At 41.4% G+C, this 27,544-nt stretch overlaps 1 long non-coding RNA gene across 1 annotated transcript in view; it reads left to right on the forward strand.

Moving 5' to 3' along the window:
• Nucleotides 1-578: 578 nt before the first annotated feature.
• The window catches only part of LOC141572841 (uncharacterized), a 97,740-nt gene continuing 70,774 nt past the window's right edge, over nt 579-27,544 (forward strand). The window contains exon 1 of the long non-coding RNA XR_012498334.1: nt 579-607. This is a non-coding gene — a long non-coding RNA (uncharacterized LOC141572841). The remainder of the gene's footprint in view (nt 608-27,544) is intronic.

Here is a 27,544-nt window from a genome sequence, read left to right on the forward strand (position 1 = left end):
ACAATTAGTAAAGAAATGATTAAAAATTGTGCATCATTGTTTTTTGTATTCAAAGAAGAGCTAATGTGAAAGATCTGTATAAATCATTTTGTAGCTACTAAAAATGCAAAATGACCCAGTCAGTACTCCTTCACCACCATGTGTTTGAACCCTTTTACCTGACTTTGGGTGGTGAACACACAATGCAATATATTGATGACATATTATAGAAATGTACCCTTGAAACCTATATAATTTTACTAACCAATGTCACCCCAATAAATGTAATTAGAAATTTTTAAAAACTAAATTTTATAGTAATAGAACTTGAACTTGGCCAGTGTTATGGTTTTACTGGCATGATTATTTATTGCTGGTGAAGTTTGAAGTAGAAATAACTCTTTTGAATGATGTTGTGGAAATATTTAGTAAGAGCCATACAAGTATTCATATTTCTTGTCCCAGTAATTTCAGACCGTATGAATTTATTCTAAGGAAGTATTTGCCAGGGGGGAAAGAAACCTACACGTTTGCACAGACAGGTTTTTTGTTTGTTTGTTTTCTACAGAGAGAGGGATGTGGTGATTGAGTGCGTATACTGAGGAATCAGATGCCCTTGGACTCATGGGTGAGTTTTCCCAATCATCTCCCTGAAGACCTTGGGCAAGTGATGTGACTTTCCTGTGCCTCAGTTTCTTTATGCGTATAATTGTGTTGCAGCCTAAATTGTGGGTTGTGAGTATTGAATGAGCTAATAAATGTGGAGCACATAGAAAATGCCTGGCATGTTGCAAGCACTCTGCTGTGTAAACTACAATTATACCAAAAATTGGAAAAAAAAAAAAAAAAAAGAAATCAACTTGAGTATCCTACATTAGGAGGATTGCTTAAAAATCACATTGCCCTGACATGATGCCCTTTCATAAAATCATGAAGATGGTACTTTGAGGACTCTGAAAATAAGTTATGATGAAATATCCAGTAAAATAAAGACTAACAATTATGAGTTCCCTGCAAACACAGCCATGCAAAATATGTCTGAAGGAGGGAAGAAGAAAATTGTTCTGCTAAGGTGGTTGGGTGGTAGGTGGTTTGCAGGGAATTTTCTTTAATCTTATACCGCCTTTTAAACTTTTAAACAATAAAGCAATACCATAAGAAAACTAATTCCCTTTAATCACCGCCTTTGGCTTTGACTGCTCTGGTGTGCAAAATCAAGCACACCTGAAATGAGCCCATTTGGAAAACCTCAGGGGTGCAGATGACAGGCTGGGTGCTGGCAGTTGCAAGAGCAGCAGCAGCAGGAGCTGCATGCTCGCCTGCACACTGAAAGCCCTGGATTTCCTGCAGTGAGGAGTCACGTGATCCCTCTTGCCAGATCATCTCCCTGTCAGTGAAAGTGAGACTCTGATGCTCCATTATGGGCCTATTGTCTAGGCCTATTGTTGACTCTGGGCAGATTCAAGGAGGCTGCAAACAGTGTGAACTGTAAAAAAAGCTTAGAACCAAGAAGAGTGTCTGTCTCCCAATCTCCTTCCTGGATATTTGGTAAATGTCAAAGGGTTAAACCTACTGTATTAGTGAGGGTAACTAAAACTCACAGCTCCCAATCTTCATATTTAAAAACAATAAAAATTTACTTTGGACTCAGGTAAAATCCTGGGACTAGGGATGTGTCCATTATACTCTTCTGACATCTGCTAAGGCCCAGAGATCCTCTCTATTGGTGGTCTGAAGAAGGAAGAGGGAAAACATGGAAGGTGGCATAGAATATTTTGGGAACTCGGTCTGAAAGTAGCACACATCACTTTCTATCTACATTCCACTAGCCAGAGCTGATCATATGCCCCAACTAGATGCAACGGGGGATGGAAATGTTGTTTGCCTCTGGGCGCAGGAAGAGGAAGGTGTGATAAGGATCTGGTCATGTTCCACTACACCTAGGAAAGCTGAATCTTGGAACATGAGTTGGGTCTAAATGTTGAGAATTCTAGGCAGAGGAAATGACTTAACCGGGCACGATTCATACAGACACCAGAGAAATCAAGGCATATTTGGGGATTTAAAAAATGTTCTTTTGACTCAAGGATAGGGTATATGTGGGAGAATGTCAAGAGTTGACACTTGAGAGGTGGTGGGGTCACCCCATCTGGCGCCTTCTGAGCCATGCAAGGGTGTTTGGATTTTGTCCGGTAGAGGCCATTGAAAGACTTTAAATAAAGGATTGTCATGTCAAGAGTGATACTTTGGAAAGTCATTCTGGAATGGAAGATAAAACTAGAGACAAGGACATGAGTTGGGAGCCCGTTTCTTGTAGTGTTGCTTAGCTGAAGGATTCTCAAACTTGATTCATACTAATGGGTATATTTTACAGCTTGACTCTGTATTCATATACTTATGTATATACATATATAAAACAATTAATATTTTCTATTCTATTCTGTTTCACTTAAACAAGGTGGTTGCCACTCATTTAACCAAATTATCCACCTTGTAATAAATAGGTAATAATCTGCATTTTGAAAACCACTCCCCTGTATCATTCGACAGCCAGTCTCCAGGCCCAAATCTGGGTGTCCTGTGAAACACCTCAGCCACCCTACCACGCCCCATTGTCCACGAGTCACATTATTTATGGTCCATTACTTAAATACCCCTCACCCAATTTCCACTGTTACCATTACTTAGATGAGAGGTTTGTGACATGGGGTCCAGGGATCCCCAAGACTTTTACAGCAACACTAAGATGTTATTTTCCTTTTCCACTTTTATTCTTTCCCTGGTGCAGAGTGGAGTTTTCCAGAGGTTATGTGATGAGTGATGACACCAATTGTTCTAATGCTTAATCTTTTCAGTTTTAATTTCTAGTATGTTACCCATTGATAGATGTGACCCTCTTAACCGAAACCTCCATAAGTTTTATGAGTGCAGTGGGGTCCTGAGACCAAGGAGCTCAAGAATCCTTGGTTTAGAGCTTCATGATTCAGTATTTTCAACACCATTATTAATAACTGGGCATGAGTGTGTGGCAGTGAACATCTATAAACAGCCATTCTTGCTAGATTATCTGGACTTCTACTTTATCAGTAGAATTTCCCTTTCCGACTGGAGCTTCAATGCCCGCTCTGCCCTTGAACCTTAGCCTCTTGTACCAATTTTAGAATATCCAGGCTTTATCTTTCAGGCCCCTAAATATTGGAGTGCCCAGGGCTCAGTCCTTGCCCCTGTGATATAACGGGAAATATACATTTGGTCTCTACCCAGGGGATACAGAGCTCCTAAAACTCTTGTAATATCCTAAGTGATGGGGATGATAAGAGCATCTTACATAGAGCTTCTAAATCCCTTGGAATCTCCTGGGTGATGGGAACATCTTTTGTCCTCCTGAGGTGACTCTGCGTGGCTCTTCAATGGCTACAGTGTCAGTGCTGGTCACCAGAAAGAATAAGCCATGCTTAGATGCTTGGGACTTTCAATCCCCCCTATCCTCTAGGAAAGGAGATGAGCTGGAGATTGAGTTAATAATTGATCATTCCTGCATGATAAGGTATCCATAAAAATCCCTAAATGCTGGGGTTTGAAGAGATTCTGCACTGGCAAATGCATCAATGTACCGGAGGGTGGTGTTTCCCATCTCCATGGGGGCAGAAGCTCCTGTGTGCTCTGGACTCTTCCAGACCTTGTCCTGCGTACCTCTTCATCTAGCTATTCATTTGTATTAGTTATCATATCCTTTTTCATAAACCAGTAAACGCTACAGTAAATGTAAGTAAAAGGTTTCTTTGAGTTCCGTGGGCCATTATAGCAAATTATTGAATCTGGGGAGGGGGATGTAGGAACCCTCAATTAAGTGGCCAATTTGGACAGAAGTGTGGGTACCCTGAGTACTCAATACTGTGACTAGCATCTGTATTGGGAGCCAGACTTGTTGGATTGAGTCCTTAACCTGTGGGATCTGCACTATAGGCAGTCAGTGTCAGAAGTGAATTAAATTTAAGACACCTCGCCGGTGTCCACAGAGAACTGGAGAATTGCTTGTTGTGGAAAACCCACACATTTGGTGTCAGAAGTATGTGAGCAGAGAAACAGTTTCCTTTTCAGCACCTCTGCCACTCTGTCAGTAGTCAAACACTAGTCATCTTATCGTATCCTATGGCTTTTTCAGTCTGTGGTTCTCAAAAGGTTTTTCCAGAACCACATCCACTCTCCTTTGAGGGGCCTGGACCTCCAGAGTCTGTGTCTGAGAGAGTTACCCTGAACCCTCATGCCCAGGCAGGCTGGTCCCTCCTACTTATTCAAGCAGCTGGTCTCAACCGGACCAAATTTTTCTTATTAAGGTCACATTCCAGGGATGGTGGGCATCTTGGAGGAGTCTGGGCACCTGGTGCTATCAAAGTCTACAATCAAAACTTAAAATATACAATCTACAGGGTAGTCCCTATTTTTAACCTGGCAGGATAGACCAGTCATGCCTGGTAGGGCAGGGTCCTAGTAAAGGTGTTAGGTTCTCTGGAGTGGGGCTTGTGGCTAGGACAAATGAAGTCATACGATTCTAGCACAGGTGTCTGGTTTACACAGAGGGCATTCGTACATCCCATCACCCGAACTTCTTCATCTGAGCCTTAGCCAAGAACATTCTTGAATCTTGTTTTCCTCTGAAGCAGAGAGAGAATGAGTAGTTTCCAAAATCTGGGGTTATGTTAGATTAGGAGATAGATGAGCTCCCCCTTTTGGTCATAAATCAATCTGAAGGATGCACTGATGACCGCCCTTTTGATGGGATGCTGTGGTGTCACAGCGCTAGGAAGGCTCATTCCTAGGAAGCCTCAATATTGGCATTGTCTGGTTGACCATTTGGGGGGGGGGGGCGATACTGTAACTATGGGATCTGAGTTGAGGCCACATTTTTCCCAAAAGGGAAGGGCAGGTAAGTGGACGGCAGTCAGGTCTTACAGCCTTCATTGTGAAAAAACTCTCTGGGTCATTTCTAACAAGACATGTCTTCTTAAGCTCTACTTTTGTCCTCTCAGATTTAATGCCAGATTAGAAGTCTCCCATTTTTTGATGTCTCACCCCACTGTGAGGACTGTACTAGTTTTCAGTTCATGTTGATTCCTGTAAGCATTTGACTGTATCAACTATTTCTCCCAGAACTTTTTCAGAAAACGAATGTCATCTGGCTGATATTTGCTTAGTGACTCCAGGCTATTTAATTTACTGGACAGAGGTAGTTATATATTTTGAAGATAAAGTAATTAAGTGGGGAAATTTATAAAACTTAATTTGATATTATTTATTTTTCATACATGTTTGAAATGGAAATTCCATTTATAGGGTCAAGTTGACATGACCATCCTAACACTGGATGCTACAAGAACTCTTCTGATGATGGAATTTTGATTAAAGTGCACTGGAAGGTGAAAAACAAAAACAAAAACTGGTCACTCTTTGGACAGGTAACATCTTTTATGCTGTTTGTGCATAAGTTTAAAGACCATTCATAATCCTCCTCAGAATGTAGATGAAGTTTTTCTATTATCCAGCAGATACGGCCAATACTTTTATTTTAAAATAAACTTTATTAAAACCACCACTCTTCGGAGAAATTTTTTTTTAAAGCATAGAGGCACACATAAAGTATCATAGTGGCATTGATAAGAGTTCAGTATTTTGTAGTTGCCAAATGGAGGCTTCAGAATTAATTTTAAGGACCAAGCCCTGGTTATCAGCAGACACACATCTGCTCCTAAAATTGTTGTCAGTTCCACCATTAGAAAGTCTGAGACTGCTCTGGCCAGAGACTTGGTACAGCCCTTTTACATCTGTGGCTGCCCCAGAATTGACTCACTGGACTGGGTCCTGATTATATGGGAACCCCACCACCACCGCAAAAAAAAAAAAAAAAAAAAAGAGACAGATGAGAAGTCACCCATGAGTCAGTGAGTCAGAACTCATTGCTGGGGCCACAGAAACAGAACTCATCTAAAAAGCAGGGGAGAGGAAAAGAAAAAGAGCAAGGCATGTCAATAATTCCACCGGACATGGGTGGTCTACTTGAAAACCGAGAGGGGATCTCAGACATAGGAAGCAGGGAGAGAGAAGACAGAGACCCAGCCGAACAAGGAAGAAATGGCGGCATGCATCTTAAAGCAATAGCCCAGGTATAGGTCAGTATGTTGTCAGCATCCAGAGAGAGTTGAGAGTGAAACCCTTAAACCCTTTACTACTATTTCACCCAATTAAGTTTTCAGGTAGAGGAGGGCTAGGGCTTGCAGCTGCCAGCTTCCCTGCTTGCCCATCCATCCATCCATCCATCCATCCATCCATCCATCCATCCATCCATCCATCCATCCATCCATAGATGTGAGTCTTAGGCAGGCAGCCTAGTGGACAGGAGCCAAGAAAGAAAACGGCTCTCATTCTCTTGCTTTGTGTCAGGTCTGGTATTTAGTGCTGCACAAGCATTTTCTCATCAGTTCTTTAACAGCCTGTTAGGGAGGAATTATTATCCCTATTTTAAAAGTGGGGAAATGAGATTCCGTGACATCAATCATATCATTCAGGCACAGATTCTATGGATTCTGTGTTTATACCTCGTGTTTCTGATTCTACAGCCCATGCTCTTAATGATAACACCACACTCTCAGCGACAAGTCCTGAGGCTAGAGGAGCAATCTGATCTAAGTAATCAGACAGTGAGCAGCTTGAAGGCAGGGACCAGCTGCTTTCTTCTGTGTGTCATTAGCATCTGGCATGGTACTGTGCAGATGCTTTGGGAAAATGCACCGAACTAAACTCGACTGATTTCATTTTATCTTTCAAATAATGAAAGAAAGACACATGAGAGTAATTTGAGCTTCTAATACTTTGAGAATGGATAACACAGGTTGGTGTGTCCATTTTTTATCAGTTAATTTTTACTTTATTGAACCTGGACTTCCACTACTATCCTGAATCTTATGCTTTATACATTTCACCATCAGCCTCTTAGCAATACAACTCAAATGGACAGGCTTACTTTCTGTTCTTGGAAAATCACCAGCCTTGTTTTTGTGATAACTAATGTCTCCCTGAGCATCAAAGTTCATTGTCATGATAGCTACCATAGACACATGCCCATGCTGCCAGGCTCTGTGTCCTTAAAAGCACAGGGGGACTTGGGGACAGGCCACAGTTGGATGTGGGGCAGCTCCAATTTTTTGTTTGTTTGTTTGTTTTGTTACATGAAACAGAGTTCATTGGCAGCAGAACCTATGTCTGCATTTTAATGTTTATGATCGTCCACAAGGCATCCCTCCCCATCTTCAAGGAAAAGGAGAAGCTTGATGCAATCCCAGCTTTAAAGCCAATGCTACATGTTGTGAAATTGCACACAAGTGATCCACACAAAGCATAGTATCTGAGACTCAACTTAAGGGTGAATGGAAAAAGCATAAGCTCTACATTTCACTGGTCCTGGGGGAGATGTGACGAGCCCTGTACCGTGCCCTCTGCTGGAAGCTGTTGTGCCATGATGTTTCTGCTTTGGGCACTGAAGATAGCCGAGGGCTATGCACCAATGCCTAGGTTCCCACAATTTCTCGGATGCTCTCTGGGATGGGAAGTAAGGAAGATCTTTGTGCCAACAATTCCCTCCCATTTCTATTCACCCATGGCAGGAGCTATGGAAGATGGATATCTCCTTCTCCCCCAGAGATGTTGGAGGGTACTGGTACCCTGCTTTCTTACCTGGAGGGCTCGACACTGTTTTTTTCTCCTACCCCACAGACTCCCCTTTATCCAAAGAGCAAGGCCTCTTTCTCCAAAGCCTCTATGCGGGTGATACTCAAAGTGTGGTCCCTGAACCAACAGCATAAGCATCATGTGTAAACTTGTTAGACATGCAAATTCTCAGCCCCCACCCCAGATCTATTGAATCAGAAACCCTGGGGATGGGACCCAATAATTTGTGTTTTAACAAGCCTTCCAGGTAAATATGATGCACATTAAAGTTTGAGAACCACTGTTTTAAGCCCCGAAAGAAGTTCATTTTGATGTATACAGGATTTTACAACAGAGAGACGCTGGCATTCAATTTTTGCTTCAAAATCTTTTTTCACTAGCCTTTACCAACCAGCATGGTCAAATCCAGCGTTCTAATTTCCTTCAGCTATCCTGAGTTTACAAACTGAGCCTTTGCCCTTGATGCTCCATCATTTTACGTTTCTTTGAGAAATGTATTTTTACCATTGGAGGTGAACTCGAATGCCTCTTTACTGCACTGATGGGTCCTCAATAGAGTATGAAGGTAAGAAACTAGTCTTTGATGCAGGATATGGGAAATTAGAGGGGGCATGGGGAGAGGTGTGAAAGTAGACACAATGTGGTGAGGAGGGAAGATGGTCCAGCTTGGGTTGGCCCTAAAGCCCTTCCCTGGGACAGTAGGTGAATGTCCATTCAGGGCCAGTGTGATGTTGGTTCTGAAGCAGGCAGCTGCACCCACCTCAGATGGGGAGAAAGAATGCTGCCAGTGCTGGAGTGTCTGGGCTTCTGGAGCAGAGTGGCCCACTGCAGAGGGACATGGTGAGGACCCTTCCTGGCAATGGAACCTCAGGGAGGGCAACACGGAGTTGGGGCAGAGGTGGCTGTCACAGAAAGAGGGCGGCAGTAGCTGCAGAACTGCAAGTGATGGGGAGAGCATCTGCACAGAGAGCAGGGATGTGGACAGATGGATGGTGGTACCAGATTCTAGCAGAGAAGGGTGAGTGCTTCAGCAGACACAGTGGATATGCTTGTACTGAGGTTAGGAGGGGAAATTATTCATTCCATGCACAGGAACTCTATACTCACTATATGCCAGGCAACACGCCTTTCCAGAGTCTAGGAACTGAGTCACATTTCTAATTTTTACCTTTAGTTCTAACATGCCTTTCACTTTTCCCCACTCTCTCCTGATTTATGGGTCAGGTCTTGTTAGTGTCTGTTGATTACTGTAGCATGAGGCACCTCGTGTCAAGCTGAGGTTTCCGTAGAAACAAATAGAAACCTTGCTTTCTGAGTCTTTCAGAGACTATTTCTGGCAATTGATCAGGAAAAGTAGTATGTTCTTTCGGGCAAGGCGTTTGTACTCCTTGGGGAAAAAACATAATAAACAAAACATTATCCTAGAACAGAGCTGTTCCATTTTATTTTTTTCCTGTTTTGTTTTTGCTTTTGTTTTTCCTTGTCCACCATGCCTGGCTCTGCCAACTCACCTCCAAGTGCTTCCTGAGCATCCCTGGCTGAGATCTCTTGGGCTCCAGCTGCTCTCCATCCTATTCTGGTGCTGTCTAGGCTCCTCCAGACACCGTCCAGAAGGTGTCTGACAAGGGAGAATAAGGGGACATGGGAAGAAAAGGGCATCATTGACGGTATTTGTTGTAACAAATGGAGAGAGTGGGGGGCAGGGGACTCAGGTAAGGCTGTTGATTGTGCTCTTGACACTTTTCATAGTTTGGGGTCAAAGTTGTAATGCTATGTATGCTCCAAAACCTTGGGAAAGTTTGAGCGTTCATCAAAATATTTAGACAATGGTCATGACTGTGATCTGAAAATAACTGAATTTTAGAAGCACAGTGTCAGATGGGTAATAGACTTATTGGTATATAAATGTCTAATCACGATGTTGTTTTGTACACCTGCAACTAATTTAGTAAAGGTAATCAGTCAAAATTCCATAATGACCATGTCAGAAGGGCTTAGAGATGGATACCAAACTAGAATAGAGATCAGTAATAGCATTAAGAACATACGTTAATAGGAACAATCCGAAGGCAGCAAATATCCTGAACTGCTTTGACTTTTACACTCCACCCCTGAGTCCCCGGGGGAGAGTCTTCGAACAGCCCACATTTGGATACGTGGGGATGGTGCCACGTGGTGATAATCCACAGCCTCCTTTGTTTTAGATATGCTTATAGTTTCCATTTGTGACATAAGCAGCGCTAGGTAGTTAGTGCTGGGATTCGTTCCCATAATTTTATTTAACGTGTGGGGTTTTTATAAGTTTATTGTTCATTTAAATCTCTAATGTGTGGCTGCTGGATGTTGCAAGGGCATATCTGGATCTGAGTACTACCCTTGGCAGGAATACCCAGATGCATCAGGAATCCATCTGGTGGTTTTCTCCCCCCTAGAACTGATGGGTGACTGAAGGGGCCCCAGGAGGTTATTATCATTTAACAAGACTGTTCTAGAATCAGTGTCTTGCAATCAGTAGCGAGGGTTGCTTTTCTTTTTCTTTTTCTTTTTTTGGTTCATTTCATCTGATGATGACCCTGCTGCATATTGTGGAATGTGTATCATTTGGAGGATGTGTGGATGTAAGAAAGAAATTTTAAAAGATGGCACAATTTGGAGCTTAACTATCATAATTTGTGAAAATGGTATTTTGCATCTAAGCTTGAGATGTCACATTGCCTACAGCTGTGTTTCCAGAGGGTATCACATGACCAATTAAACTACACAAGAAAATGGAAACCAAACAATTCTTTGTCCTCCTCGGGTTATCCTAATGACCCCTGAGTCCACAGCTAGTCCAGAGGTTGCACAATATTGATGATAAAATAAAAAGATGACATTTAAGAAAGAAAGGCTAACTTTATTTGCACGCCATTTTCCAAAAGAAAGATGAGTGTGGTAGTTTTAAAATAGGGCTACATGTTCTTTGACAATCTTCCCATAGAGGTGGGTATATGTCCCATGCCCTTGAATTTGGATGGGGCTGTGACTGCTTCAATCAAGAGGGTTGGAAGAAGGCATTTTGCGTGATTTCTCTCTCTCTCTCTCTCTCTCTCTCTCTCTCTCTCTCTCTCTCTCTCTCCCCCCCCCCTTTCCCTCCCTCCCTCCCTCCTCCCTCCCTTCCTCCTTCCTTCCCACCTTCCCTCTTACTTTCTTTTTTTTTTTTTCAGTGTAGTTTGTGGAGGGGCAAGGCTTTATTCCTTACATGCGGTGGGGAAGGGGACGAAAAGGGAGGGAAGGATGGGGCGAGGAAGTGGCCCATCTGTGCTGCGCTCTGGGGCCTTGTGCAAAGACTGTGGGCTTGGAGAGTAACATGGCAGGGAAGAGGACCTGTAGGTCGTTCTCTGCAGCCTTGGCCTCCCAGAGTGCGGGAGAGAAGCCCACGGTTAGTGTCCACTGGAAATTGTTGGCTGTTGAGGAAACTTTGCTGCCAGGTCAGGCACAGCACTGGCGGTTCTGTTTGGAACACAGGTCGTCACTCAGAGTTGACTAATGTTTATAGGGCTGCACAGCAGGGAAACGGAAGAGAGGGGGGAGGTGGAAAGCCACGGCTCGCTGCAAAACGTACACGGACCTCCCAGGGGTAAGGCGCTCCTGCACGCTCTCTTGTGTGATTTCTAAGGCTAGGTCATGAAGGCCAGGCAGCTTCTGCTCCATTTTCTGAAACATTTACTCTTGGGGTGCTGAGACTAAATTTCTATACTTCTTTGAGACCAAACATTTATATCTGGTCCAAATTCCTATATTCAATTGTCTGGTTTACATTTCCTCATGATGGCTAATGAGCATCTCAAACATAATAAGTCTAATGGAGAGAAATTTTGATTCATCTCCTCCTAAAATCTGTTCCTCTCCAGTATTCCTCTTTTCAACTGCTTTCCAGTTACTCAAAACAAAAATCTAGGATACATTCTTGATTGCTCTTACCTCTCACAACCTTCTAGGATGGTTTAATTCCCAGTATCTGTCTCCAGTGTGACCACTTGTCAGCTAAAATCTTATCCAGTCAGCATTGTTTTTCCATGACACTAATTCACAGCCTCTTAAGTGGTGTCCCTGTCCAGTCTTTCCCCAGTAAACAGAAACCAGAGTGATCTCAATAATTCCAACTACCTTTAAACTGCTGTGATGGACAGCTCACATGTAGGTGATATGTTTGATTCAAACTTTCAGACCCATGAGTGAAGTCTCCAGATGATACCAGCCCAGCTATTTGAATCAACCTCACCCATTCAGGTCTTCCCAGGTTGGCCCTAAGACGTTGTGGAACAGAGACAAGCAAGACATCTCTGCTCTGCCTGATCCAAATATCTGACCCACAGAATCTGAGAGCAAAATAAAATCATTGTTGTCTTATGCCTTATAAATTTTAGAGTAGGTTGTTGCGCAGTAGTAGATGATCAGAACAGTAGGGTAAACGGATTCATACATTAATAGCTACACGCTGCTGTACAATTCTTGCTCTACATTTGGGAGAGGGAGGCAAAGCAAGGATTTCAGGTCACTTGGAGTCAGGGTACAGTAAGTAAATGTTTTAATCAGGGATAACCATGCCTTCATTGAGAGGTAACCATGTGTCATTTAAGGGGAGTATCCCGAGAAAATTACCAGGTAGGGTACCAGTCACTAGAACAGTAACTGGCCAGATGGCCTGTCTCTAAATAAACCATGTACCTATTGACATTCACAGATTCACTGGAGATCATCAAACTGTCTAAGTCACACTGTACGCCTCACTTTGGCAGAGATAGTTGGTATATTTAGTTAGTGTTTATTAGTGAAAAACAGAAAGCCACGTTTTATGAAGGAGGTTTAAATTGCTCACATAGGTTGTAACAATTATCTATTTTGAACAAACTCAAAAAGAGTCTGGAGGTTTTGGCTAGAAACAAATGATAAAGATTTATTCAAGGGTCTTGGAGTTTGCAAACTGGGAACACAGGTAGGCAAGACCCCAGATGTACTCCAAAGAAGAAAGAAAAGTTAAACATCCTTATAGTAAAAAGTATATCCTTGATAATTATCAGTCCTGCATTCTCGGCCCTAGGATTGTCCAGGATGGTTATCAGTCAGATGTCAGGTCCAGGATGCTTATCAGTCAGATGTCTGTCATAGCTACTTAGGGTCTTTTCATGGCCTTGCCTGACCAAGGTTTGCCACATCACCTCTGCCTCTGAGTTTGATATCCTAATTGTATGGATTAGGGCCACATGCCCATCCTTGGACTTGAAGTAAGGTCAGCCCAGCCCATTATACAGAGGGTGCCAAAAAAAAATTGTATACACATTTTAAGAAAGGAAAAACCTGTATTAAAATTGTAATACTCAATATATACCAATAACGAAAGATGAATACAAGTCACATTTGACTTCTGCATTTGCAAGAAGTGCTCCAAGTGGTTCCCATCAGCATAATTTTAATACAGTTTTTTCCATTCTTAAAATGTGTGTACATTTTTTGGCACCCTCTGTATATTGAAAGGCAAGGGAACGGGTGGTTCACAAAAAATACAGGGTGCTCATTTCAGAAAAAGAGAGACTGGGTGCGAGGGAGACAAAACAATGTATGTCTATTAGAATGGTTTCCTCTTGTTCTGGATACAGGAGACCCTGAGCGTAAGTCCCTGCCTGTCCTCACGAGCTTGGGTTCGGGAAAGGACAGGCCCTGAATACTCTCTCCAACTCTGGCTCTTGTTTCCCAACACCCAGTATTGTCCTCCTTTTTAGCTGCCATATACTTATTGAGGATCATTGACAACACACCTCTGAATGTCATGCCTACTTGGCTATTTTTCCTCCAAACTCGGCAGCTGTCTACTCTTCTCCAGTATGTTCTGTCCTAGTGATGCTATTCTGTCTGTAAAGAGGCTTTTCCAGGTTGGTTTCCTTACTAGCAGGATTCTGAGTTCCTTCCAACTTCTGTGTTTTCCAAGATGAAATCTATTCTGTTTCTCTTCAGTTAGGGAGTTTCCTCTAAGCCAAGAATTACTTTCTGTTAAGTTGTCCCTTCCAAATGTTTTCTCTGTAACCACTGTAATGAACTGACAGATGGGTGTTTGATCTTCAGGAGATATAATGAAGATTTATTTTCTAAATAGGACAGGCGAAGGTTATCATACAAAAAAAACTAACATACTGCCAATTGCAGGCAGTTCAACCAAAAATGTCAATTTCACTGGATATGACTTTTCCCTCTGAATCAAATCCATAGCTCATATCATCATGTTGATTGCCTTGCTGATAAACACTAATTATTGATAAGACCAGAACTTTCATGAATTTCATAAATCTTATATTCATGACACCTTAAACACAGAATGGGTAATGGGTCTGGTCATTTGATAATCTTTTGTCCTTTAGAAAGGAATGATCTGAATACCTCGCTTGGGCAACCTGAAGAAAAATGCCCACACCTACAAGATCATCAATAAACACTGACTAAGCTTAGGTCCACTGTACCTGACCATAGACAGTGAACATCTGGGAACAGAAGTATTACTAAGAAACATATAAGATGAACAAATGAATTTGCCACAAGAAATTCCCAATTTTCTATAGTCCAATTCAACCAGTTACCCTCACTGGTAAGTGACTATTGAGCCGCTTGACTTTCTACAGTTCTCCATTCTGTTATTTACATTGCAGCTTCCTCCCCTGTGCCTCTGCTCAAGGGTTGTTGTTTAGAAATTGGTTCACAGGTTGAATCCAGCTATATTCGTATAGGTTGCTTCTCTTTATCTCTCTTTTAAATAGTAACAAGTGAATATAATACAAATTAATATCACAAAATAATCAGCCTCTGTCTGAAATCTACATAGAAGCTGCAATGCCAGTGCTTGGTGGCCAGCAATTCACGCTGAATGCTCTGGTGGATGAATTGGCTCTATACCCAGAGTGAACAGTGCAAGCAAACCATAAAAATGTAAAATGTACTAAACCACCAACTGACATTATGGAAATAAGACACTGGCTGGCCAAAAACCACAGTGTATCAATTAGCGGGATCTTTGTATTTGGCAGAAAGTATGCTTGGTTCTGGAAACAGAATGCTTCCTGTTTTATGCAGTGATATATTTCCCTTTTATCCAAAGAAGGCAAACACCTGCAGTATGTATTGAGAGAGCTCAGATTACCGTGTTAAAGTTTGCATCAACTCAGTGTGAAGCTCCCATCAACTAAGCTTGGTCCACACAATGACTGCTGTAATCATCTAATGGATTGCTTCATTTGCTTTGCTCTCCACAGCTCTCTGCAGAAATTTCAAGGACACAACAGTTTTTCTATGTGGAAGGGACGATGATAAGGAATCTTGATTGCCTGATAATTTCAAATGAAACTTCACAGGATGGCTGGAACTTGGTGGGGTCCTCAGAGCAGGTGTGGGCACAAGCGGCTGAATCTGTTAGTTGTCCCACAGTTGAGAGGTTCAGAGAAGGACGTTCACACTAGCCAGAGTCACAGGGCCTGACCTTGTGGGAAACTGGAAATAACGTGTGCTTGGGTCAGACTAACAAGGATCAAAACTCTGGCCCTGCCATTTGTTAGTTTGTTGGCTTTGGGAATATGTCTTATCCTTTCTGAATTTTTTTTTTTTTTTTTTTGAAAATGGAAAGATTACCCACTTAATAAAATTATTGTGAGAATAAAGAATGATAGATATAAGTAACCTAGCCTCCTGTTTGCCATACAGTAGGTGCCACTACGTAGTGTTATTCACTAACAGTAGTGGTAAACTTGAAGGGACACCTGTGGCTGGTTGTCTGCTTGGGCAGGTAAGGTTACATCCCAGAAAGGTATTTTGTGTCCATAAATTCAGGAAATCAGGATAAAGTTTTCTGAATACTCTTCAGGGAGAGGATTTTTTTTTTTTTTTTTTTTTTTTTCATCTAAGACACAATTACTTTCACCCCTGACCCTTTTGGAAACAGGCGAATCTTCTTATCTATGTGGCCTTTGAAAAGTTACTGGGTCTTCCCGAGACTCAGTTTCTTTGTAGTGGAATGGACACAGTACTTTTGGTTTTCTATTATTGCTATGAATATTTAATAAGATGACATATGTAAGACACTTTGCATAGTACCTGAAACTTTGTAGAATAAATGTGATAATTGATAAATAAAACAAATATTAGGCCCCTTCTCTTCCTTCAGTTTTAAGGGTGAGGTTTACTGATATTTGTTCTGAACTCTGAAGGAGACCCTATGCAGGTCCCACAGGTGTAAGACACACTCTTCCTCCTAAGTGACCCGGTCACTGTCCTTGCACAGGTCTGCATGTTGTTCTTAGTAGTATGTTTCAGGGTAAAGAAATAGGACTGAAAGTGAAGTTTGGGATGCTTTACCAGTCAATTAGTGTTACTAATTGGTGATCAGTTCATTGACTTGGCTTTGAGGAGGGTATAAGAATTTCATTTTGTTAACTAATGAAAACACTCCAGATCATGCATATTCAAGGTGGTATGGTGAAATAAGTCAGACAGAAAAATGCAAGAGCCATATGACCTCACTCATGTGGGATGTAAAACTGAAAGCAACAAACGAACAGACAAACATACAGAAACTCATAGATGCAGACAACAGTTTAGTGGTTACCGGAGGGTGAGGGGGAAGGGGATGGTAGAAGAGGGTAAAGGGTGTAAAATATAATAGTGATGGAAGGAGAACTGACTCTGGTTGGTGAACACACAATGCAATATATAGGTGATGTATTATAGAATTTTACACTTGAAGTCTACATAATTTTACTAACCAATCTCACCCCAATAAATTGAATAAAGATAAAAAAAGAAAACTGAGTGAATGAATGAAGGAATGTCATATGACCACAGCCACAATGATGCTGAGTCCACTATCAAATGTCTATCTATATTTAATGCATTGGAAATTAAAACTGGGATATTTAAAAATATTTATTCATTGCAGCATTATTTACAATAGCCAAGATATGGAAGCAACTTAAGGGCCCATTGATATACAATTGGATAAAGAAGAAGTGAATATATATATGAGTGGAATATTACTCAGCCATAAAAAAGAATGAAATCTTACCATTTGTGATAACATGGATAAACCTAGAGGGTATTATGCTAAGTGAAGTGAGTCATACAGAGAAAGACAAATACCCTATGATTTCACTTATATTGGAACCTAAAGAACAAAACAAATGAACAAACAAAGCAGAAAAAGACTCACAGATACAGAAAACAAACTGATGGTTATCACACAGGAGAGGAGTTGAGGAGCTGCATGAAAAAAGATGAAGGGACTAAGAAGTACAAATCGGTAGTTACAAAATAGTCACAAAGATGTAAAGCACAGCATAGGGAATATAGTCAATAACATTGTAATAAATACGTATGGTGTCAGGGGGTACTAGACTTACCACTTCATAAGTTATATAAATATCTAACTACTATGCTATACACCAGGAACTAATATAAAATAATATTGAATGTCAACTGTAATTGAAAAGAAAGCCTTCTACATTCTTAAGGGTCAGAAACAGAGAAGAGAAGTCAAATTCAACATGAACTTTGATATATCAATTGCTGGCCTTCCCGTCAGCACTACAGATTTACAAACGAACTTAGCTTTCTCTCTTGTGTTAGTTTTCTGTTGCTGTTTTAACAAATCGCCACAAATTCAGCTGCTTAAAGTATACAAACTTGGTATCTTATATTTCTGTAGGTTGGAAACCTGACACAGGTCTCACAGGTCTACAAAGAAGGTATGGACAGGGTTAAGTTAGTTTCTGGAGGCTCTAGGGAAAGATCTGTTTCCTTGTTTATTCAGATGATGGCAGAATTCAGTACTTTGCTGTCGTAGGATCCAGGCTTCATTTTCTTGCTGCCTATAAACTGTGAGCCATCCTCTGCCTCTAGAGGTTACTGCGTTCTTTAGCTTGTGGCCCATTTTCTTTTTCTGAAAAGTCAGCAAGTCCCTCTCACATTGCAATTTTCTGACTCCTCCTCCTTCTTCCTTTCTCTTCCACTTTTAAGGACTCATGAGATTGGATTTGGTCCACCCAGGTCACCCAGGATAATCTTCCCATCTTGGATCATGACCATAATCACATTTACAAAGTCCCTTTTGCCATGTAATGACGTAGTGTCAGGTTTCAGGGATTAGGATGTGGACATCTTTGGGGGACCATAATTCTGCTGATCGCACCTCTGGACAGACATAGAGGAAGGGAGAACAAACTGAAAATACATCTGAGCTTTATAGATTTCACTACAAGTGACGTGAATGTTCCTGGGGAAAAAACATAGCAAATGAAACTATAGCATTTAACAGATTAAAATATCTAAAAGACAGAAAAAGACAAAACAAGACAGACTTTTTAGTATGTAGTTATAGGTCCTGATAACTACAGTTTAAATTTCTCTTTAAGGAATTTTTGACAGATTGGTAAATTACGACCTACACAGCCCTAATTAATTTTGTCATATCTCCAATTCCCTCATATTGCCTGAGTTTCTTGCATTCCACATTTTACTAGTGGTTCCAGATTTCATTGCTTTCCCAGGAAAATCTGGGCTAAACAGACAAAATAGTTGGGTAGTGTGTATATGTGTGTGTGTGTGTGTCTGTTTTAATTCATGCTTTGCTTTTTGGCTAAATTTATAAAAGCACAGAAAGATGGAATGGATTGTGTTAACCTGAAAACAATAACATGAAGCAACAAGGTGGGACAATATCATTGAATAAAATGGGAGAGCATAATATGGGACTACAGGTTAAATTGCAATTAGAATCAAAACAGAAGGCTCTCAAAGGCAGGGATATAGCAGCAGAGTTGACTGAAGCTGTGGTTCCAAGGTGTAGCTAGCTCTAGGCCAAGTCCTCTGTATTCCTGCATCCCTGCTTTCTAACCTGTCCAGTGGGATGGAAATGGGTTTCATAACTCTGGCCAAAGGATCAAAATTGATTTCTACTTCCAAGGAACCTAGGTACTGGAGCTCCTCTCATTCGTTTCCAAAAGGAAGAACTCCCGTTCTCACTGTCAATTCAGACTCCTATGGGTATACCATCACGGGAGCAAGTGCAAAAGGATGGGCTAACTCTATATATCACAGTAAAGAGAATCCCCCAAGCTCCCTGCTTCTTTCCCTCTCAGGGATCCAGTTTGACTTCCCAGTGGGACATCATTCTACTGAAGAGTCCCAGGGTCTGAGGCCCTTTCATCTCTGCTGCTTGCCATGTGATCCCTCCATTGGTGACACTTCTCCTTGTCCTGGTTGTAAGGGCTAACTCCTGTCCCAGATTTGGAGAGAATTTGGCTTCTATATCATGATTTCCTAATGTGATAATCATTGATGTTTCCTGGGCTCCCCTTGGGCTGCTGGGGGAGGGCTATATACCCTAATGAGGGTCTCAACAGTGAGGCCCTTTTTTAAAAAGAATAGCCCTATAACTCTCCTGTTTATTTTCTTATTTCAGGTTGTTTTTAACCTTCGTTTCTCATTGCTATAGAACTTAGCACAAGTTCTATTGGGACTAAGGACAGAGCAGACATATGACCCTACATCAAACACACATGTTCAGCCACCATGCCTGGGCTAAGTGGGACATTTTAAATTTTGTACCTTGTCTCTTCTGTAGGTTACACAATAGGAGAACATCTTTGAGATTCAACAGTGTCATTTCCCTTAGTGTGCACTACAGCCTACATCCTATAGCTATAACAGGTCGGAGGCAAATCCCACAGATTCCACTATGCAAGGAGTAAGGAGATGCTTGGCTAGAGGTGCATTCGTGCTGAGAGGTCACAGGTATAAAGGTTCTGTGCCCAAGAGCAGAGTCTGACAGAAGATAGGTGACAGTGAATCCTGAGAATTATAACATTTCCATATATGTCATCATCTTCTGAGTATCTGTCAAGTGACATTTAATAGTAGCAAGCTTTGTAGAACAGAAGGGGTGAAATGGCTGGATGAGTGGGCTGCACTTGGATGGTGAGTGGGTCCCTGAATCCTTGTCTTAAATCTACAACCAGAATGAGGCTGAGGTGTTCATGTAATATTTTCATCTGGTATTTCTTTTATCTACTGAGTGGATTCCTTTCTCCAACCTTATTTATAACATTTCACTTATAGGTACTACATTTCCCAAAATGTACTGGCAATATCAGTTTCCTTTAGCTGTGGTTTCCCTTCAATATTTTGTTGGAATTTACATATACATATATGTATATGTATATATATACATACACACATATATACATATATATTATATATACATATATACATATATATGCACATTATATATACATACACATTATATATATATACACACACATTATATATATATATATATATATATATATATATATATGTCCTCTTTGTTAAAAGTACCTTTTTGGGTGAAGGGAAATTGGATTAGTGTTCAGGCCATTTTACAGAGCACCATTTTGTGTGTGTGTGTGTGTGTGTGTGTGTGTGAAAGAGTTGGTTGTTTTCCAGTTTTCTGATTGTACTCAGATCTCTGAATCAAACAACAAATGGTGGACAAAAACTAATTTTCTTCTTACAGTTTTTTAACGTGGTCTCCCTTTTAAAAAATTCAAGTGGGTTTTCCTTTGATGAAAACATTAGTAAGATTTTCCCAAGTCAACTTTAGCTACATCAGAATTAGAGTCTATTCTTCTCACTGTAACACTGGTCTGCATGAACTCATTTTCACCCTGTATTTTCATGTTTTCTCTGTGTGTTCATCTGTATTTTAGTGAGAGATTGGAAGACACGGCACTGGGAGCTGCTGCCAGTTGTATTTTAAAGCAGAAATCTTTAAGGCTGTTCATTATTTCTCCTTATTTCAAATCACCTGGCTCAAATTTTTCTCACCCATACTCTTCTTTTGCTGTAACTTTGGCATGGTGGAAATATAATTTTTGTGCTTTATGTGACCCATGATTATTGATGATTGACATGCTTCTCTGCTTAGTAAGCAACTAAAGACAGAGTCAGTTTCTCTAAAAAATAAGACAAACTAAAGGATCCTTGGGGTCTTCTTCATCAATAAGTATCATCTGGTTCGTTCTTCATCATCCAGGACTGTTCTGAGGACTGTAATGTTACTGAAGGATGACATAGGTATCTTTAGCTGCCTTCTAAATGTCCCAGAAATCACCCGGAAAGAGGGGCCCTAGAAGGACAGGAGTCATTCAGGTTCCCCACACCCCACACACGCACAGGTAAGGATATTATTTGTTTCCTTACATGGCCCCAGATGAAAGGGAAGGGACCAGTATCCAAGCTTTAGACATTCAAGCAGAGAAAACTCTGGATGGCACAGAGTGGAGAATATTTATCTATATAGAGACAGACAAGGAGCAAAATTACTCCAGGTAGGTGATATAGTGGAGTCTGGGAGTGTGTGTGGGGGTTTCCATAGAAAACAGATGTGAGGATGAGGAAGAGAGTATGAGTGTGGGGGTGCTGAGGCGGGGCCACCTTGAGCATGGAAATAGGGTATGAGGCTGGGAAAGGCTGTTGCGACAGAGTGGGTGATATAAGGATGACACAGACTGAGGGTGAGAGGAGAGTGAGTGGAGGGAGGAGGAAGCTGTGAGGATAGGGAAAACGAGGTAAAATGAGGCAATGGGTACAGGAGTGCCGGGTGCTTGTACTGGGAAATAATTTGTATTGATAGGGGATGACCATGAGGCCTGGAAGGGGCTTCAGGACACAGAGGAGGAGGTGAGAGAATGGACAGTGAGCCTGGGGAGAAAGTGTCTCATGAATGGAGCTAGCCATACAAGAAGCTTCATAAATGAAGCTTCATAAAAACCTAATTAACATGCAGGCAACATGCAGAGGAAAAAAGATATTGATGGCTTGAAAAAATCAAAGGGAATTTTAATTACACTGCTATTGATAAACTATGGTGAAAAGTGGTTGTTTCTCTCCCTGCTACCTGACACAGGTCCCTCTTTGAAAGTTCTGAGCAGAAAGTCGGCTGCCAGAGGAGGTGGTTGGCTCTGTGTCACTACAGGTAGTCTGGGCAGAGGACAGCAACTAACTGCCTAGGATATCACAGGAATACTCAGTGATTATCCCTTTGAGGGCCCTTTGTGAGATGTTATAAAATAAACTCACAGGACTTCAGGGGTCAGTCCCACACCATGGGAGTTTGTCTTCAGGGGTATCTGGTCTGCTCTCTGCAGCCCATCTGGACCACTGGAGATAACGGAAGGGTGGAGCGCCTTTAGGTAACTCACACTCTGGAGTTATCAAACTACCTTCCCATCCTAACCTGATATGCAGACAAGGTCAGATCAACCCCTGCCTTCATGGGACACTTATTTCACTAAAATGAAGATAGCCAAGTAGAAGACTTGTGTCTGAGACCTGAGGCGAATTCTCTGCTCCTTCCAGGGCCTGCATGGCTGCCCAAATGGATGACTTCATCCTTCAGAATTGAGGGGCCACTAACCGTTGTGTTGGGAGAGATGAATAACTCAAATGCCAGATACTGTCCCTGGTGAGGCCATCCTTTTATCACGCTACCGTCCACACCTGTCCCCCAAGCCCGCCCCACCCTGCAAATCTGTCATGTTTAAAACAGCAGGCCTCAGAAGAATTTGCACAGGACCCAATTCTGCCTCTGCTTTCTAAAACAAAAATAAGTCTGGAGAAAGACTCAGAGTCATATTTCACCAAAGTCTTTTAGTAAATTAATTGTAGGCAGCTATAATTCATCATACTTTCAATTAACAATTAATTATGTACAAGAAAGACAAATCTTTTACCGAGACCAAGAAACAACATGTATCATTTGTAATGTGGTGTTTTCTCCTTGCACTGCAGGGAGGGGATTTATGGGCTGCAGATTACATGAACCAGTTTTGTTCTGAAAAATACAAATGCACCTGGACCCACGATAAGAATGATTTCCTGGAGTTGGAAAGACTTGATGTCTGGCCCTAAGAGGCTTTAGTGCTTAGGCACTGTCCTTTCCCACCCCAGGAAGATGGTACTACACAGGGGACATGTGAGGTCCCGGCAGAGACCTCTGAACACAGTATGGGGAGAAGGAGTCAGTGAGAGGGAAGCAGAAGCACCAGGCTCCCCTGCTGCTCCATCAGTGATCTGACTCTGGCTCAGACCACAGTCTACACACAGAGATGCTCAGAAGAGTATGAGAAAGTCTCTTGTTCCAAATCAGACCGATTAAGCTTAGTTTTTTCAAGAGTGGCCTTTGGGAGCACATGGGGCGGCATTCCCAAGGTGGACTCAGCAATACGGCAGTGAGGTCTGAGTACTGAGTGTCCTCAGTATCCAGTAAGGGGATGGCCATTGCCTCCCTGGGATCCATTACCCCACTTCCCGTTCCAGGCAGAACTCCTCTTTCCTATCCTTGCAAGACCGACCCCACCCTGGCTCCATGTATGGCTCTTAGTGCCTTGAACCAATCAGTACATCCCACCTTTTGGGCCTTGTAATGCGTTTAGAGAGCCCAAAGGAAGCCAAGGCACCTCATAGAATGCTGGAACATAGATTCCCTTTTTTTCTGATGTGCTTGGATAGTAGTAGAGAGCATGACTATTGCTACCATTACTATTACTACTAAGAACCGTACCACCACTAACACTGGTAGGGCCTTTACTCATGATGGCACAGTTTTAAGTACTTTAATGTATATTTCCTCATTTAATACTCACAACACCCTAAGGGGCAGATACCATTACTGTCTTCAGCAGAGGAAATTAAAGCCAGAGGTTTTTTTTTTTAACTTACCCAAAGTCACGCAGTTAGTCAATGGTAGGGCCAAGATTTCAATTTAATCTTTATTATTATATGAATCTTCTATCTGTTGAAGAGATGAGGGGAAGTCTGAGAGCCCACCACAAGGCCCTGAAGAGGAAATGGATCCAGAAGAAGGAGAGCGGATAGCTTGTGAGTCTAGTATCAAATTCTTTCTGGAGAAATGTCTAAGTCTGCCCTTTTAAGTTATATGAAGCAATACATTTACTCTATTGTTAAGTCCCTTTGGAAAAAGTATTTTCTTCCTTTCAATTGAAAGAATTAAATGTAGAATTTAGTATCAGGGAGCAGGAGTTGAAAGTGTCAAGCACTGATATGGAATTGACTGAATTGATGTATTGAGAAGGATAAGGGGGAAACCCTCTATTCAGGCAGTGGGATTATGCAATAATGAATGAACTGGTTGAATTGTTCTGTGGGTTTTTGAAATTTAGACCACTCATTTTTCAAAATTATAGCACTAGGGACCTTAGGAAAAAAATCAGGATGTTGAATTTGGCTACTTCCCACAGCCTTTAATAAGGCTTGTTCTGGTGTCTAGTATATGCAACAACCACTCCAAAATTCAATGGCTTAAAACACATGTTTATCGTGGTCTATTACCGTTCTGCAGGTGTCCTGGGCTCAGCTTGTGGTTCTGGCTCAGCCCCTGTCATGTCGCAGTCTGAAGGTCTGCCGTCATCTGAAGGCTTAGTAAATCAGACGTTCAGACAGCTCCCTCACAGAATTGGAAATCGATGCTGGTTGCTTTGGGGGAGCTCAGGTGGGCTGCTGCTCAGGGTGCCCTCGTGTGGTTTCTCCATGTGGCTTGAGATTCTCAAAGCGTGACTGCTGGGTTTTAAGAGGGAATGTTCCAAGCATTCGAAGAGACACCAATGTAAGCTGAAAGACTGCTTATAATTAAGTGTTTGAAGTCACACATTGTCACTTGCCCTGCGTTATATAGGTTAAAAGAGAGTCAAATGGACAGCCCAGATCCCAAGGCCAAGGTTTCTTGGAGCTATGGCTTATTGATAGACCAATGGGGAGAACAGCTACTGCAAGACACAACAAGAAAGTGAGGTTCTTAGTTTGGATCTGACCTGAGGAGAAACAGGCAGGCCTCAGGCAGGAAACACTAGGAGAGGTTCTGTCTGAAGCCTGCAATCCAGATCAAATGGGAGTAAAATAACCTCCAGCCTTACAGGGTTGAAAAAGCTTATCCCAGGCTACAGAAGACTAGGCTCGGACGTGAGAAGGAGGATAATTTTGGGGTGCCGGATGACCCTGACTCCCTCCTTCACACCCCACAGAAATATACTTCCAGCCAGCACTTTTCTGATTGGCTCTAACTCCACAATCTCTGTCTGGCACAGTGAAGTTCTGCAGCCCTGCTTTGCAGGTGTCAAATTTGAGGTGCGGCTCCTCCCTAGCCTTGTGCTTCGACCTGGGCCAGGCAGAATGTGAGGTAGAACTTGGATCCTCTGGTGGAGAGGGCTGGGAAAAACACCTACATTTACTGCCAGCAGGCCGACTTCCCTAGACCCATCTCAGCTGAAACAGGACTTCACCTTCTTGCTGCTGAGGCTTCTGCTTCATCCACTGTGGCAGCAAATAGACCAAGAAGCCCACAGAGCCTTGCAGAGGGCTTTCTGACAGAGAAACCGAGTTCCGCCAAACTTGGCCTGTGCTTGCTCAAACCCAGGTGATCATGGAGAGAGACTGTTACTTTAACTTGTGTTTCTTTTATTCCTAGTGAGGTCAGATATTTTAACAGGTTTATTGATTGGATTTTCTCTCCTATGAATTTTTTCTGTATATCTTCTATATGTGTTTCTATTAGATGGCTGGCTTTCTGTTGTAAATCTGGGAGAAGTTTTGTCGTATTATAGGTATTAATCCTTTATCATATATCTGTGTTATAAATATTTCCCAATCTATCCTTTATCTATTGACTTTAATAACGCTATAATTTTCTATTAAAATATGTAGTAATTAAATGTATCTTTTTTGTATATAACTTTGGGGTTCTTATCTTTGTGCTAAAGGTGTCCCTAATACCTCCTATTGCTCAGTCTGCAGCTCCTAAAGGGTTTTTTAATCAGCTCAGAATCCTCAGCGCCTACTTCCACATCCAGTCCAAAAGGGCTGCTCAGCTAATGCTAATGGAAATGAAAAAAAGAAAGACAAAGACATTGGTTTGAGCCAAATCAGTGTTGTAACTGGGATACAATTATTTTTTGCTCATGCCTAGGCTTTTTGTGGCAGCTGGAATCAAAGCGAGAATCCCAAGGGATAGGTGTGATGCAGAGGGAGATGCAGGTGTCATTGTGTGTCATCTTGTAACTACAGCTTCACTTGGCAAAATACAGAGGATGAATACTTTGGGTTAATGAGGAGGATCGAGCTGAGTGTCCCGGTGCTTGAATCTACTTCCTTCCTGGTCCCAGTCGGTGCTCTTCTGCCTCAGTCTGTCATCGATGTCACTTTTCTTTCTCCTTTCTTTTCTCTCCTTGTCTCATCTACTATTGTTCTTGCTACTCTTCAGTTTCCTTTCTTGAGTTGAGTTCTCGTGAGCACTAGAGGTAGGGCCTTAGGATCAGGCCCACCTTGTGACTGTCCCAGAATAGAGCCCAGCCCCGTTTTTTGTCTCTCAAAGGACCCCCTTGTTTAGTTTAGCATTTAGTTTAGTTTAGCATTTCCTCTTTCTGTTGCAAAGTTTGGGGATAACAAGAATATTGGATGTCACTCACATCCTGTTCCTCTGAGGAAGGCAGTCCTTCTATGAAGAGTTGGAGCTTCCCTCAGAGAAGAGAATTTTGATAGCATCTCCCTAGGCCTCCAGGTCCTGCCCTTCTCCCCAATTGTGGTATGACCTTGATCTCAGGCGCCTAAAAAACAAGGTTGTTTTCAGAGCAGTGATCTCCAGAGGAAATGAATTATATTCATTTTAATTGCTAAGCATATTTTCCTCAGGTGGATCAAGTTAGTCATTGCTTAATCATACCATCAGTTTAACTTATTTTATCATTTCTTAAGCTACTATTTCTATTAAAACCCATGCTGGATTCTAAAGAACTTAATATGTATTGACTTTAGGCAAAGATAAGGCTTAAAGTCTAGTGTGAGAGAAAAAACAATTTCAAAAAGCAAAATAGCTCAAGGTAGAATATAATTAGTGTGCTACTAGAAGCACTAAATACTATGGGAACAGAAGTAAGAAGACATTAGCCATAACTAAGGAAATAATACAGCAATGAGTAATAGTTGCAGTAATATTACTAGAATCAGTATTTAATCAGCAATTATCGTATGCCATACAACTGTTGCCATACCAGAAATCATAACAACCTCTAAAGCTACAAGATATGAACAGTCGGTACTGGCCTAGGACCTGAAAGATAAATTGATGCAATGGGAGAGACTCTTAGGTATGTGGGATATTGGTTTTGGAAAATCATAGCATTTCATTTAGTGGATAAATGATGGACTATTCTAAAATAAATGGATTTAGTCTATTTTTAAAGATCAAATAAAGTGTCACCATGATCTCATAGATGATATAATTATATATAAACAATAAAAGGACCACATAAAAATCTATGGAGAATGAAAAATATTTTATAAAAATATTTTAACAATGTGTTTGTGGGAAAAGTTTTCTCAATCTAAACACAGAACTCAAAAATTACAAGGAAAAACATCTACTGATTTGTCTATATATAATTTAAACCATTTGAACACCAAATATTTAAAACAAAGTTAATTATTTTAGAGAAAATATTTGCCACACATATTATTAACAGGATTAACATTCCTAATACATGAGTTATTATACATCAAAAGTAGACATTAACAAAATAAAAAGGAAAAGATGAACAGGGTACTCAAGGAAAAGAAATACAAATAGTTAATACACATTTTTAAAAAGATAGCTTTACTAGTACTCAAGAAAATATAAATTAAAACAATTAATACCATGGATTTATTATTTCATGGACAATATTAAAAACAAATCCAAAACGTTTCGTCTGTACCGAGTGATGGTGAGAGTGTGAAGAAA

Source organism: Rhinolophus sinicus, linkage group LG07 (assembly GCF_036562045.2).
Source record: "Rhinolophus sinicus isolate RSC01 linkage group LG07, ASM3656204v1, whole genome shotgun sequence".
NCBI lineage: Eukaryota > Metazoa > Chordata > Mammalia > Chiroptera > Rhinolophidae > Rhinolophus > Rhinolophus sinicus.